This window comes from Alexandromys fortis, unplaced genomic scaffold (assembly GCF_014885135.2).
Source record: "Alexandromys fortis isolate MF-2015 unplaced genomic scaffold, M_Fortis_MF-2015_v1.1 scaffold_17, whole genome shotgun sequence".
Lineage (NCBI taxonomy): Eukaryota > Metazoa > Chordata > Mammalia > Rodentia > Cricetidae > Alexandromys > Alexandromys fortis.
In genome coordinates this window covers 7650301-7664212 of record NW_026067896.1, presented here as the reverse complement: position 1 = coordinate 7664212, position 13912 = coordinate 7650301, and the positions used below count along the sequence as shown (strand labels likewise).

General features: G+C 37.9%; 1 long non-coding RNA gene across 4 annotated transcripts in view; it reads left to right on the top strand.

The window, feature by feature from the left end:
• LOC126514010 (uncharacterized) overlaps nucleotides 1-13912 on the top strand; it is a 129361-nt gene that overhangs the window by 88932 nt on the left and 26517 nt on the right. For all 4 annotated transcript variants that reach the window (XR_007595483.1, XR_007595489.1, XR_007595488.1 and 1 more), the window contains one exon: nucleotides 2078-2173. This is a non-coding gene — a long non-coding RNA (uncharacterized lncRNA). The remainder of the gene's footprint in view (nucleotides 1-2077; nucleotides 2174-13912) is intronic.

Sequence of the window (13912 nt, the reverse complement as noted above, 5' to 3'; positions counted from 1 at the left end):
GAGGCTGCCGGAAAGAGTCCTCCTACCCAACTCTCCTGAATCATAGCCTCTCCTTTATCCTGCCTTGGCTGTACCGTTACACTTCCCAGTATTCTCTCCTTCAAGCTGTGCATTTCCTGTTTCTTTCAGCCCCACTGTGCTTCTTCGTTGAATACCTGCGTAACCATTACCAACAATAACCATTTCACAAACTCAACCTTATACACTCTCAAAATTCCCTCCACCAAATAAACTAGTTCATGACTTTTAAGTTTAACCCTAAACAAGTTCTTAAAACAAAGGCAAAAGGCAGACAGATTGGTTATTTGCAAAATATCACACAAATGGCCTCTAGGCAAGTGGCTGATGATAGTGATTCTGAAATCTCTTGATGTAGGCCTTCACCGTCTACCCTGGTGTAAGAACGACTGTCACCCAGGCAACTACAATGATGGACTGTAAAGTTCTGGTTGCCTTATTTTCCTTTTCTTGCCCAACATTCGAAAGTCTTCTAACATTCTTCTAAAAAGCATGGTTAGGTTTTTCATAGCAACAGCCTACTCTCTGGTCCAACTTCTGTATTAGTTACATTTCTGCTGCACTATATCCAAGGCAACTTGTAGAAATGTTTATTTTGTTATTTAAGAGTTCTTAAGGGTCGAGAGTTCATCTTGGCAGGAGAGCATGGTAGCAAATGGTAGCCAGGGTGACAGGGGTAAGAAGCTGGAAGCCCATGTCTTCACATGTAAGTGTGAAACAGAGAGAAGAAAAAGGAATTGAGCAAAGACTATCAACACTCAAAGCATTTCACAAGTGGCATTCTCTCTCTAATAAGGTCATAACCTCAAAAGTGCTCCTAACTGGGGGATAAGTGCTGAGATGTTCAAGACCATAAGAGACATGTCTCATTCAAACCACCACAGTCTCTATTGAGAAAACACCAGATGTCAACCTCTTCCCTCTATATATGTACATAAACATATATGTAGATACATATCCTACATACATACACATATGCACACACATGAACGTATACACAGAAAAATTTCATCTTCTCATCAAAATATATCATGAAGAAATTGAAAGGTAAAACCACACAGCTGCCAAATTTCAAACCTGGGACAAACAACTGACGTGCCTATTTAGCAAATCAAAGTGGATCTGGTCTCCAGGTTCTCCCAGCATCCCTCAGTCCCTACCTGCTACAGGGTATGGCTATCATGCCCTGACCTCTACTCTGACTTTCCAGCCCAGGGGCTGGGCTGCCATTTCCCCAGAGGCACTTCCCTATATGATCCAGACATTTTGGTTACCTACCCTTTTTGTACCTTTGGCCTTCTAGCTGCCCCTTTCCCTTCGCCTCCCTCTCTCCCTACATGGCCCAACTCAGTCTTGTCATGTCTACTCTGGAGTCTTCCAGATGTCCCTGCCTGTGGCTATGCGCTCTCAAATGTCTATAATAAACCTTCTCTTCTAACATACCTGGGAGCAGTCATATCTTTTCCTTATTTATTTGTTTGTTTGTTTGTTTGTTTTTATTCAATAATCACTTCTAAAATCTAGCACAATTATATTACACATAGGTGCTCTAATTAAGATACTGCCTTAATATGGCCCCTTGATTTTGAACCCTGAAAGAACAAGAACAAACTAAAAGAAAGCATTGGCATTGTAAAAACTGATATTTAAAAATTGGCAGAAGAAATGGAGATCTGAATACTTGTTAATATCATCTAACATGAAAAATGAAGAAAGGCTCAACAGTTGATAATTTCCAATAACATTTAAAATTAAAAAGTTACCAGTAGAAATGAAAGTATAATATAATCAAAATTGATAGAAAAGAATGTAAAAATGTAACACAAGCTGCCTTAGTTAGGGTTTCTATTGCTGTGAAGAGACACCGTGACCATTGCAACTCTTATAAAGGAAAACATTTAATTGGGGCTGGCTTACGGTTTCAGAGGCTTAGTGCATTGCCTACTAGAAAATGATGTTTTGTAACGTTAGGAAAACACCACTGAAAATGTCAAAGTATTGCTAACTTCTTGATTTGCATCAGTGTGTTATACTAAAACTAAAACCACTGTTATTTCAGGGGACAAAGTCTGGAGCGCCCTCAGCCAAAAATGGTCAGATAGGACTAAAGAACAGCTGCCTACACGTCATGTCCAAAGTCTTCACAGTCTCTCGAGTGAGTTTGGGGTTTTACAATTACAGTGGGGGTTAAGAAATCCTAAAAATACTCCTATGGCAGGATCTTTGTAATTTATCCTCACAGAAGCTCTTTGGGAATTCTTCTCTATGATTAGGTCTACACCCATAATTATGTCATCGTGTCCACAAAAGTGTCATTCTTTTGCTCAGTTCTTGTAACTTGTTTATAAGCCTGGAAAAGCAATAGCCAATGATGTCCAAAGCCATCTGCCACTTAGACACCAGAACATGTTGTAGTGTTCCCACTAGAGCAGAGATATTGGTTAAACTATGCTTTAAATTAGGTGCATAAAGAGTAAATGATGTGACTGAGGAATGCATTTTATAGCAAATAGCGTAATGTTCCAGAAAGCAGTCATCAGGTTACCTTGGCCAGTGTACTTGCAGCACATCAGGAATGAGTCTCAGAAAAACATTGAATGGAAGCTCTGAATAGTGGTTTGGCTATTATTTGGCTATTCCAAAGTCTGGAAAACAATAAGGCACATGCCAAATTATGGAGTATCATATGCCAAAACAACTCCTTGACATAAGATAGTGGAAAGTCAGTTAAAAATTCTCGTTTATTTTATAAATTATAAATTAGTTATATCATATTCCATCCCAAATAAAATCAAAATGTATTGAATTCCTTTAATTCTTTCTTCACATTGGTGGGTCAGATTGTAATATATCTTATATGGGGGGAGTTACAGCCATGTACCTATGCTCTACTTAGTGGTTCATTTAAAAAACTTAAATTTGGGGTTCTCTAAGAATCTTGACTAAATACAGCAAACTAGTTAAAAGTAGGGTTTTGAAGCCAAACCAACTTGAGATCGCATTCTTGATAATATTTTTCTCAGCATTCTCAAGATTAAAGTTAGCTTTCTGCTTTCTTGTCTGTAAACCAGAGGTAAAATTCAACTCAGAGAACTGTATAACTAAATAAGATATATAAATCATTTAATTATTAGTTTATAATGAGATTTAATTTTTTAAAAAAATGGCCTTGTGTCCCTTCCAAAGACATTGTAATTTCCTTGGTAAAGGTATGGTTTGGGCTTTGATATTTTTTTGAAGATCCTTAAATAACATTGGCATGCAGACACATTTAGGAAGCACTCATACAGTGAGCTCATGACTATGTGTAACTATGCCTACATACAGCTACTGATAGTATTATAGTTTAATAGTTTTATAAACATTTAACTCCATATTTGTAACATCCTAAGAGTTAGCCAACATATTTATTACTACTAATTTTCTAATTATAGACAGGAGTCTGGAGACTATTAGTAACAAAGTCAGAAACAGCCAGTAAGACTCAAGATATAAACCCATTTTGTCTGAATCCAAATCCATAGCTTTCAGTTATAAGATTCTCTGGTTCCAAAATAACTTCCTATATGTAAATTCTACAAATTCAGTTGATATATAATATACTGAGAATTTCAATTTTATACAAAACAGAATGAAAAAATCTTCAAAGGCATGTGAGCTCCTAATAGTACACACCTGATATGTTACAGATGTGTTTGGTCACATCTCTGAATGGCTTGGAACACATGGCCAGGATGAAAGGACATTGTCTTAGTAACTTGTCTTCTTGCTTTCGTACACACTGACAAAAGCAACTTAAAGGAGAAAGGATTGCTTTGGCTCACAGTTTAAAGGTAGAGTCCATCATGGTGGGAAAGTCACAGTGGCCGGTCACATTCCATCAACAACCAAGAAGCAGAGAGTGTGTGCTCAGGTGTTTCTTCCTTTTATGCAGCTAGTACACACACACATGCAGAGGTGCTGGCCTCCCTTCACAGTGGATCTTTCTACCCTAATTAACCTAATCAAGATATCCTTCATAAGCGTACTCAGAGAACAATGTAATCTTAATTATCTCCCACAAGTGTGCCTGGAGATTTGTCCCCTAGTGATTTTGGATCCTGGCAAATGGACAATCAACAGTAACCATCAAAGACAGTAAATACTAATGAGGATTGTCTTAAGGAACTATGTTTGATTAAGAATATTTCTCATCTCTTACATGTAATCATGTCGGATAATGGTGCTCAATTCTGCAGAATTTTAATGGAATTTTACATGAAAATTCTCTCATTTTCATTCCATGTACAATAAGAACTCAAAAAAAGGATAATTTTTGGAAATTATGCTTAGCATATGTTTTAACCTAATCTCTACCCAGGATCTGAACTAACATAGTTTTAGCCACATTAATTGACCCAATAATCATTAACATCCAAAACACAAGTAGAAATAAAAAGCAAAACCATATATCTACTGAGAGCACACCCCATATAAAACCATTTTTAACTGAAGTTTTTACCTTTATCTTCTCAGAGTAAACTAGAATAATGGAGAGAGTTTTTATATTTTCTTTTGTATCATTAGATGTATAATAACTAAATGAAAAGGGAGGAAATCAAATACTATTTGTTTTCAAGACTTATTATAATACTACATTAATTATGACTACATCCTTGCCACAAAGCCAAATATCTAAATGAAATAGACAGAGAAAATAAAATAGATCCATGTGTAACACAGGGAATTAATTTTTGAAAAAGTTAAGGTGACTCAGTGGAAAAATAATTTTGGAAGTAAATGCTGCTTAACTTTAAATATCCTTGGATGAAAAAATACACACCTAATTTGTATTCTTCACCACAGGTTTAACTTAAATTTGATCACAGATAGAGTATAAAAATCTAGAAGTAAAGAACTTTTAGTAAACAATATAAAGGAAAAGAGATGTTGGCTTTATGTTAGACAAATATTAAAGGTATATTCCTTAACAATTAAAATATGTGGAAATTTTACTTGTGAAATGACACTGACAAGAGAATAAAATGACACCCTAAAGGAAAATAAAAGGTTTGGAAATCTTAATTCTTATATAGGGCTAATATAAAAATATATAAAGAACTGTCAAACTGATTAAAACTCATTAAAAGAAAGTGTTTGAATGTGTAAGTTATCAAAGAGATATATTACTAATAAAAAGCATAAAAACAATGATTAGCAATATCAATCCTTCAGTAAATACAAATTAGAACTACAAAAAATACCACTACATTGTAGACTGGCTAAAATAATAGATTGTACAAAGTGTTGTCAAGAATGTAGAACAACCTGAATTCTCACTTATCACTGATGGAAGTTTAAGTTCCAAGTCATTGCAAAGTTTTATACAACTTTTTCAAAAGTTAACAATACACCTACTATGTGGTCCGGTCATTACACTTTTAGGTATTTGAATAAAAAAAAATAAAGTTTTAGTATAAACAAAGATTTAAAGACAAATGTGCCTAACAGGTTTATTTGCAATAACCCTAAACTCTAAATAACCCAAATGCCTCATGAACTCATGAGTGGATTAACAAATACTGGTACATTAAAATTTCAGAATAAAAGTAATGAGATATTAATACATACAGCAAAATGGATAAACCTATGAATTGTTAAGTTGTGTAAAAGAAGCCAAACAATTGTAACAGTAAATGTTGTATGCTTTCATTTACATGTAATTCTAGAAAGTGAATATATAGTTATGAAATGTAGCTGATCAGTGGCTGCCTAGACAGGGATAGGAAGGAGGAAGCTATGAGTACAGGAGCTATGAGTTGTTGCTGGCATCAACTTGCTTCACAGGAGATTTGCAGTGGACAGCATTTCAACAGAGACTCAAACTGTCCATGGTATCGTGAATAGTTGTCGGTGAAGTACTCAGCCTTAAAAGGGCATCTATACAACCCCTCCAAGGCTCCAAGAACATCATCTGAGGGGGTGTGGGAAGAGTCAGGGAAGAGTCAAAAGATGAGGAGAGTTTGTGGAAGGCTGTCTCTTGGGCAAGACCTGGTCATTGCACGCTTCAGCTCTCAGCAGCTAGGATTACCCATCATGGAGGGAAGGGAGAGACATATTCTTCAGTGGGGTAGTCACTAGCAAGCTGTTCGTGTTCCTGTAAATTACCTCTCATTCACATAACTGCACACAATTAAACTAGCTAAACTCACTGGGACACCAAAAAGAAGGGAAAGAAAGTAGTTGGGGAGAAAAGATGGAATCTGAAGGATTTGAAGGGACAGGAGGAAATAAAGATGAATATGGTCAAAATATATTATATACATACATGAAAATATAATGAACCCATTATTATATTTAACTAATATGTTCTAATAATATATGCTAATAGAGACCTTAAAAATGAACAGTGGAAATGAGGAACCTTTGAAAGCACTGGAGGGACTAGAGATATAGGTCAGAGGTCAACAGCACTGGGTGCTCTTCTCAAGGACTGGGGTTCAATTCCCACACCCATATCACGCCTCACAACCATCTCCCACTTAAGTCCTGGGGAGTCAGAGGCCCACTTCTGACTTGTGCATGTACTCATGGTACATAGATATGGATATACACATATGCAGGTAAAGCATCCATACACATAAAAATAAAAAATTAGAAGTAAAATTTAAAAAGAGAAATAAGCAATGGATGTGGTTATTATATAGCTTGTGGTGATGGTTTCAGACAATGAAGATATCAAAGTTGCATGCTTTTACATTTTTATAGTGGTAAAAAAGACATCATAAGATTCATAATCTTAGCACTTTTTAAGCATGTAATAAATTATTGGTGATTATGATACACTTTGTTGCGGAGTTTGCTTTAAATCAATTGTATCTCTAAAAACTTGTCAAAATAGCAATTATAAAAATTGTTATCTCCTTTCATAAATACTTCACTAGCTATGAAAAGTATTACATTTTGTATTTTATATTCCTTTCCTCTGCTTATATGAAAGGTGTGTGTGTGTGTGTTTACAGGCATGCATGTGCATGTGTGGGTATACACATGTGCATGCATATGTATTCCATATGTGTGCAGATGCCAGTAAAGGCTAGAAATCAGCTTTTGATGTCATGAAGCCAGAGTTATGGAACCTGGTAGGCTGAGTGTGGTGCTGGGACCTGAACATGAGTCTTCTAGACAAGTAGCAAGTTCTACTACATTCTGAGTTCTCTCCAACATTCTGTGATCATTTTAAGTAGAATTAGATGTGTCATTTCTCAACAGTAAACGATTACTTTTCCAAATGATTGTTTTAAGGGGCCATGACGTTGAGGCTGTTCTTGCCCTGCTCAGTGGCTCTATGACTTACAGACTGAAGGATTGACTTGATGTCAACAGGGTATTACTGTGATTTTGTGGTTCCTAGAAATGTTGGTCTTTGTGCTTCTTTTCCCAAATATTATTTAAAATTATATCTTATGACTACTTTGGTATAAAGACAAATCTCTTCCAGGCTTCATTGGGATAGACGTCTGTCCTCCTTTATGTAAGTATTTTAAAATAAAATGGTTTTCATCCTCTTGAGTACACTTAAGAAAAAAGATCAATAATTGATAAACTTTCTTCAACATTTTGAAAATTTACCATTTTTCCAAACCCACCCTTCATCTTAAAACAAGCAACTGAGTTCTCACCCATCATGAAGTATAGTTGGAATTTTCTTTGTGCCACCAATCAGACCCCAAATAAAGACACAGAGCCTTATTGTTAATTATGAATGCATGGCCATGGCTTATGCTTGCTTCACTAACTCTTTTAATGTAATTTAATCTATTTTTAATCATCTAAATTTTGCTTTGGGCTTTTTACCCTTCTTTCGTTCTGTATGTCTTGCTTTCCTGCTTCCTCTAGTTAGCTGGCCCCTGGTGGCTCCGCTGTCTCTTTTCTTTCTTTCTAGAGCCTAAATTTACTTTTCTTTCTCTGATAAAATAGCTTGGTTTTGATCCTACTGCACCTATTGGCTTTGTGGGAGCCTAGGCAGCTTGGATGCTCACCTTACTAGACCTGGATGGAGGGGGGTGGTCCTTGGACTTCCCACAGGGCAGGGAACCCTGATTGCTCTTTGGGCTGACGAGGGAGGGTGACTTGATTGGGGGAGGAGGAGGGAAAGGGGAGGCGGCGGTGGGGAAGAGACAGAAATCGTTAAGAAAGAAAGAAAGAAAGAAAGAAAGAAAGAAAGAAAGAAAGAAAGAAAGAAAGAAAGAAAGAAAGAAAGAAAGAAAGAAAGAAAGAAAGAAAGAAAGAAGAAAAAAGGAAAAAAAAAGCTCTTAAGGGAGAAAGACCCATCTGAAAGTCAGAAAGAGTTCAGTCTGTCAAGACAAAGGAAGTCTGGTGGCAGAGTTTGGGGAGCTGGTCATGTTCCCTGCAGTCAGAAAGCAGAATTGCTAGTGATCAGTTTGCTTTCTCACAGCTGTACTCTAGACCACAGCCCACAGCACAGCACCACTCCCAGTTAAGGTTGTTCTTCCCGCCTCATTAACAAGGTAAACTAGATAATCCCTCACAGGTTTGAGCTAATCTAATCTAAGCCATTCCTCAAGTGCGTGTCTGGAGGGTCAACTTCTAGGTGATTCCAGATCCTCTCACCTTGAAAACATTAGCCGTCACACTGTATAGCCAGTTATTATGTTATATAGTGGCTCTATGTTATGTAGTAACACACCTCACTTTTCATGGGAGAGAGCATTTTTTTAAACAATCCTGAAAAGGAAAAAAGTGTAAGGCAGTCACTCAGTTACCACATTTAAGGCAGCAGTGATAACAGCTGGCCCCTGTGCTAATGAAGAAAGAAACTGATCGCCGGTGAGATAAAGAACTCAGAAAGCACACTATGCCATTAGCCATATTGTGGTTGACACACTGTTTTCCCACAAGATGCTACTATTGGACATGGACACAACATTAAAACATTTGCCTGAGATCATTTTGCGCTCTATATAAAGTTATTTCAATACCAAATGCTATAATGAATATTACACATGTAAAGTTCATCTCATTGTGTTTTGTTTCTTGCTAAACTGTGACATCTTCTGTGTTTTGGGAGACATCATTGGAATTAAACATGATGGCATTTGCTTGTATTTTCTACTCAGGTGACTGAGGCAGGAGGATTGCTGCAGCCCAGCCTTGATACCATGGTGCAAGTCCAGTTCAGAAATAATATTATTTGAAAGTTAATAAGTTATTATTCTGTCTTTAGAATACTACATATTATATACCTGAGCTTTCTAACTTAACTATATTATGATGATGATAATGAGCTGGTAAAAATGCAATGAATTTTAAATTACATAAAAACTCTTCAAACAAAATCTCAAAAGCTTTTAAAACTTTAGAAGAATATAGGTTGTTACAAATGTTTTGGGGGTAAATGTGTTTTCAACGTGACGTGGTAGAAACAATTTTTTAAAAAAATAAGTTTACTTCATGCGATTTGCCAACACAATTTTGTAACTTAGTTGTTTCCTTGCCTCTGATGGTTTCACATTACCCAACCCTGTGTGGTACCACCTCTGAACTGTTCCCAGAATCTCTCCAGTAAGTAGTGTGCCTTCTCATGCTCTGGTGGAAACCAATGGTTACTTTTGATTTTCTGAAATATACAGTCTAATCTTTACTGCATGCTGAAAGCCTCTAAAATCTATACCCAACCTACCTCACCTGTCTTCACCCCACCATTCTAAAATACCCATCCAGTACTCCCCACCAGCCCTCCTTCTCTGTCCTTTTAGAAGATACCAGAGTTTTTCTAGGAGTCTTTCTGTCTAGAAGAGCCATCCTTGTCTCTGCCTGGATGGTTATCCCATTTCCTCCCTGAAGCTGTCCTCAACGTCCTCAGCAGTTCATCAGTCTCTCTTTGTATTCTCGTGGGATTTGATGTGGAATAGGAACTGCTATTTATTGAGCTCTTGCTGGGTACCAGGCACTGTGCCTAACTAAGCACTCTACAGACAGGACCTCACTTAATCTCCCCAGCAGCCCTGTGAGGTCATTGTGGCACTTTTTATGGTGCCTTCTCACTCATTGTTCTCATGTCTTTTTTCATTGCAAGAGACTAGTCTTGTTCATCTTAGCACAGCTGTCTAATACTATCAAATAGGATTTAACCAAGTGCGGTCAGTGCTTCCCGGGTGACTGAAGGGTGGAATGGAGTGGGATACATAAGCCTAACAAGGAACTCTGAGAAAGCAACTTGTTAGAAGTGATTGGTTTTTGGCACGCGTCTGCAGCAGGAATGCTGCCGGTGTGTAACATGCTAATTCCGGCTTCTCTCTTCTTGCCATCAGTATTCCGTCTGGCATTGCCATGGCTCTCTAGATGCTTTCTCTCTCTGTGTCCATGTTGTCCCCAGGAAAGATGATCCTTTCAGATTTTCTGCTCTCCCTCTTTTTTTAAACAGCGTACTTCTGGGAGAGGATCCATCTTTCTAAAATTCTAATCTGTTCATCTATCTATCTATCTATCTATCTATCTATCTATCTATCTATCTATCTATCTATGTATATATATATATATCTGTTCAAAAACTGTGATTTTTCTAGAAAGAATCTTTCTTACTGACAGAATTTCAAAAGTCTCCAAAGTCTTTCCTCAAATCAACCTTCTAATTTACAGCCTGGTTAGTCTAATGCGGTTACCCTTCTCAGCTGTGTGTCTTTGCTCCCTCAATGCCTCCATCCTTCCGTTGCCTTCCGTCACCTGCCGTTGTCCTTCTGCCCTGTTGGCCTCTTTCAGTGCACACAGTTAGGTTAATAGTGAGCTGCTGACCATGCCAAGACTATAGATTGTCTTCAGCGACTGTGTACTTGTAATATGAAAGTTTCTTAATCTGTATGTGGCTCATTAATGGATGTTTGGAATTAGGTAACTGTGGTCTATAAGTAGCCCTCATGGATTTGTGAGACTGTCCCCATGGAGCTAGCTCTTTGTCTTTGTTTATATTAAAACAAAGCAGGGAAATAGTGGAGTACAGGTGAAATTCAAGTCAGCAGTGGTCTTACCCAGTGCTGGACCTGCATGCCATAATAATGGCCTGCCAGGTATTGGTGCTAACGTGGCATGGGTGTGATGGGGTAACCAACCTCTTTCAGATTGGATCTAAGGTCTCTTACACAGAAAGAAATTCATTCCTGGTATTGGCTGGTGAGGCCAGAGACCCTGCTATTGTTATCTTCCTAAATGGCATGCTGTCAAATTGTCTTCTAAATATTTGTGTTTTCGCCTGTAAGCCTAGATTATTCTCAACCTTGATGAGAAAAACTTTGTTTGCAATGGATAGCAGTTTATTCAGAGATCCATAAATGGTCAATATGTGAAGAACAAATGATTCTGAGTTCTCAATCTTAAATGGGATAGCCATATCAATTCTTCATTCAAGGACCTGAAACATTTTGAGGAAGAAATGGAAAGAGTTGAGGAGTTGGAAGATGGAGTGGGTGCTATGAAATGTTTCCTTCTGGAATAACAAGGCTATTGCATTCGTGAACACATAACATCTATTGCTTTCTGTGCAAGATCGACACAAGATAAAGCCAGCCAAATTTTCAGCATGCATAGGGAGGAGCTCACAGGTTCCAACTGAAGAGCTGTTAACTTCCAACTGCTGTAGGGGTGTGCAATCACTCTTTCAGGTGTGGCCATTAGTATCTTTCCTATGTTCTAGTGGGTGGTTCCACATCCGTTACATATAGACAAACAAATTGGACTTAGTGGGGCTCTTTTCTAAAAAGAGTAAGGGGACATAAATTTGGGATGGTGAACATACTAGATTATTATTTATGTGAATGGAGCTGAAGGGAGAATTAGGGTGAATATGATCATTTTTCATAATGTGCATGTATGAAATTCTCAAATAATAAACAGCAAAAATAAATAACTTACATGTGATTGGTATCCTTTCTTCATTAATCAATTGTCAGAAATTCATCCACAACAGCAAAAGAAGGAAAGATAAAAAAGGAACAAGCTCTCCAGCTTGGTGCAGTTGGAGAAGCAGGGTAAAAAGTACAACACAAATATGAGTAGCGTTCTAGCAAGGCAATGAGAGCAAGGCTGCACAAAGAGAGAACCAAGAATAGACCTAAAATCTGGAGGGAGGTTGGTGGTTTGTGTTTGTATGTCTGTCTGTGTATGTCTCTGTGTGTGTCTGTGTGTGTGTGTGTGTGTGTGTGAGAGAGAGAGAGAGAGAGAGAGAGGGGGGGGGGGGGGGGAGGGAGGAAGAGAAAGAGAACGTCTTGCTTTCCATTAGCTTGGCTGATACCCGACGCAGGTAGAATCACTTTTCCCTGTAATTTTCCTCAAAAACATCAAGTATTCTTTCAATAAATCTCCTCAGATTAAGATAAAAAATGTTTTCAGTCATCTAATACCTCAAAGCCAAGAGTATAACAGAAACTTCAAATAATTGGCTCCTGGTGGATATAAGTTTAGCAATCATTTATAGCACAACTTGATAAGCTTTCCCTCACACTAGCGGTCACTGAAGTGCTTCTCAATGTCCTTCTGCATGCAAGCAACTGCGGGCCAGTTACTTTCAAGTGGTGTTGAAGGGGAGGGCTTAGTCTCAGGTATAACACTTCCCTATAATTCTAAAATGGGACCAGACTATATTATAGTTAGGCAAGATCTTTAAAGTACAAATATCAAGGGAGAGAGCATGCTGTCACTTCTCTTCACTAATTCATTCTGGCCTGCAGGCCTAGACACAGAGTATTGTACATATAATCAATCAATCAATAAATAAATAAATAAATAAACAAACAAACGAGAAGTAATGTTGTAGACCCTCTACCAGAGAGCCAGTAGCAGTTCATTGATTAGAAATGGACACGTATTTGCCTGAGGAGCAATACTTGGAAATAGCTCATGAGAGAAGAACTGGAAAAGAAATTTGTGTCTGCCAGACATATTGTACCACAACTTTTGAAACTAATTAGAATTGAAAGGAACATTAAAAATTATTTGGCACCCCATACTGATATCTGACAGATGAGAAAACCATGGTCCAGCAGTGTCTGAGATACTCAGCCAGATAATGGCAGAACAGAGTCTAGACTAAGATCCAGCTATTTCAATTTCTGGGCTCTTGCATATTTCATATATCCATGCATGCATCATTTGAAAAGCCTGCTTGAACAACTACACCCCCTTTCCAAAGACAGAATTTTGAATGCTGTCTTTGGAAAGGGGGTGTTTCAACTGTCTCTAAAATAACATTCAGAGCAGCCAATGGGCAAAGAGACCAAGAAATAGGGCAGATGACAAAATAATCCCTTCAAAATTTCCATGGGCCATGACCTTCAGCAATTGTTCTCCTACTCTGTGTGACACAAAGATGGTGTGGTTTGATGCTTATATTTTATCCTAACTCGGAATGAATCCAGCAGGCAGTGAAAACCCTGATGGGCTCCAGTGCAATCCCAATCGCTCTTCTGCCTGGAGCTGGAGCTCTGTGATGGGTGTTTGGCTAGCACAGGCAAATCCTCAGTATAAGAGAGGTCTCTCTCTCCGCGTGTTTCTCTCTCTTCCTGGCTTAACTCTGTTTGTCTCTGTCTCTCCCTCTCTCATTTCCTTTTTTGACTTAGCATGTACTACCATAAATTTTCCCAGGAAGTTTAAAAACAATTACTTATTTTCCAGCATCCCCCATTAAGTATTTATTTTTTTATTGTTTTTATCGAACTATATATTTTTCTCTATGCTCCACTCCCTTCCTCTCCCCACCCCTTCTGCCCTCTCCCATGGTCCCTATGCTCTTAATTTACTCAGGAGATCTTGTCTTTTTCTACATCCCATGTAGACTAGATCCATGTATGTCTCTCTTAGGGTCCTCATTGCTGTTTTTTTGTTTTGTTTTGTTTTGGTTTTT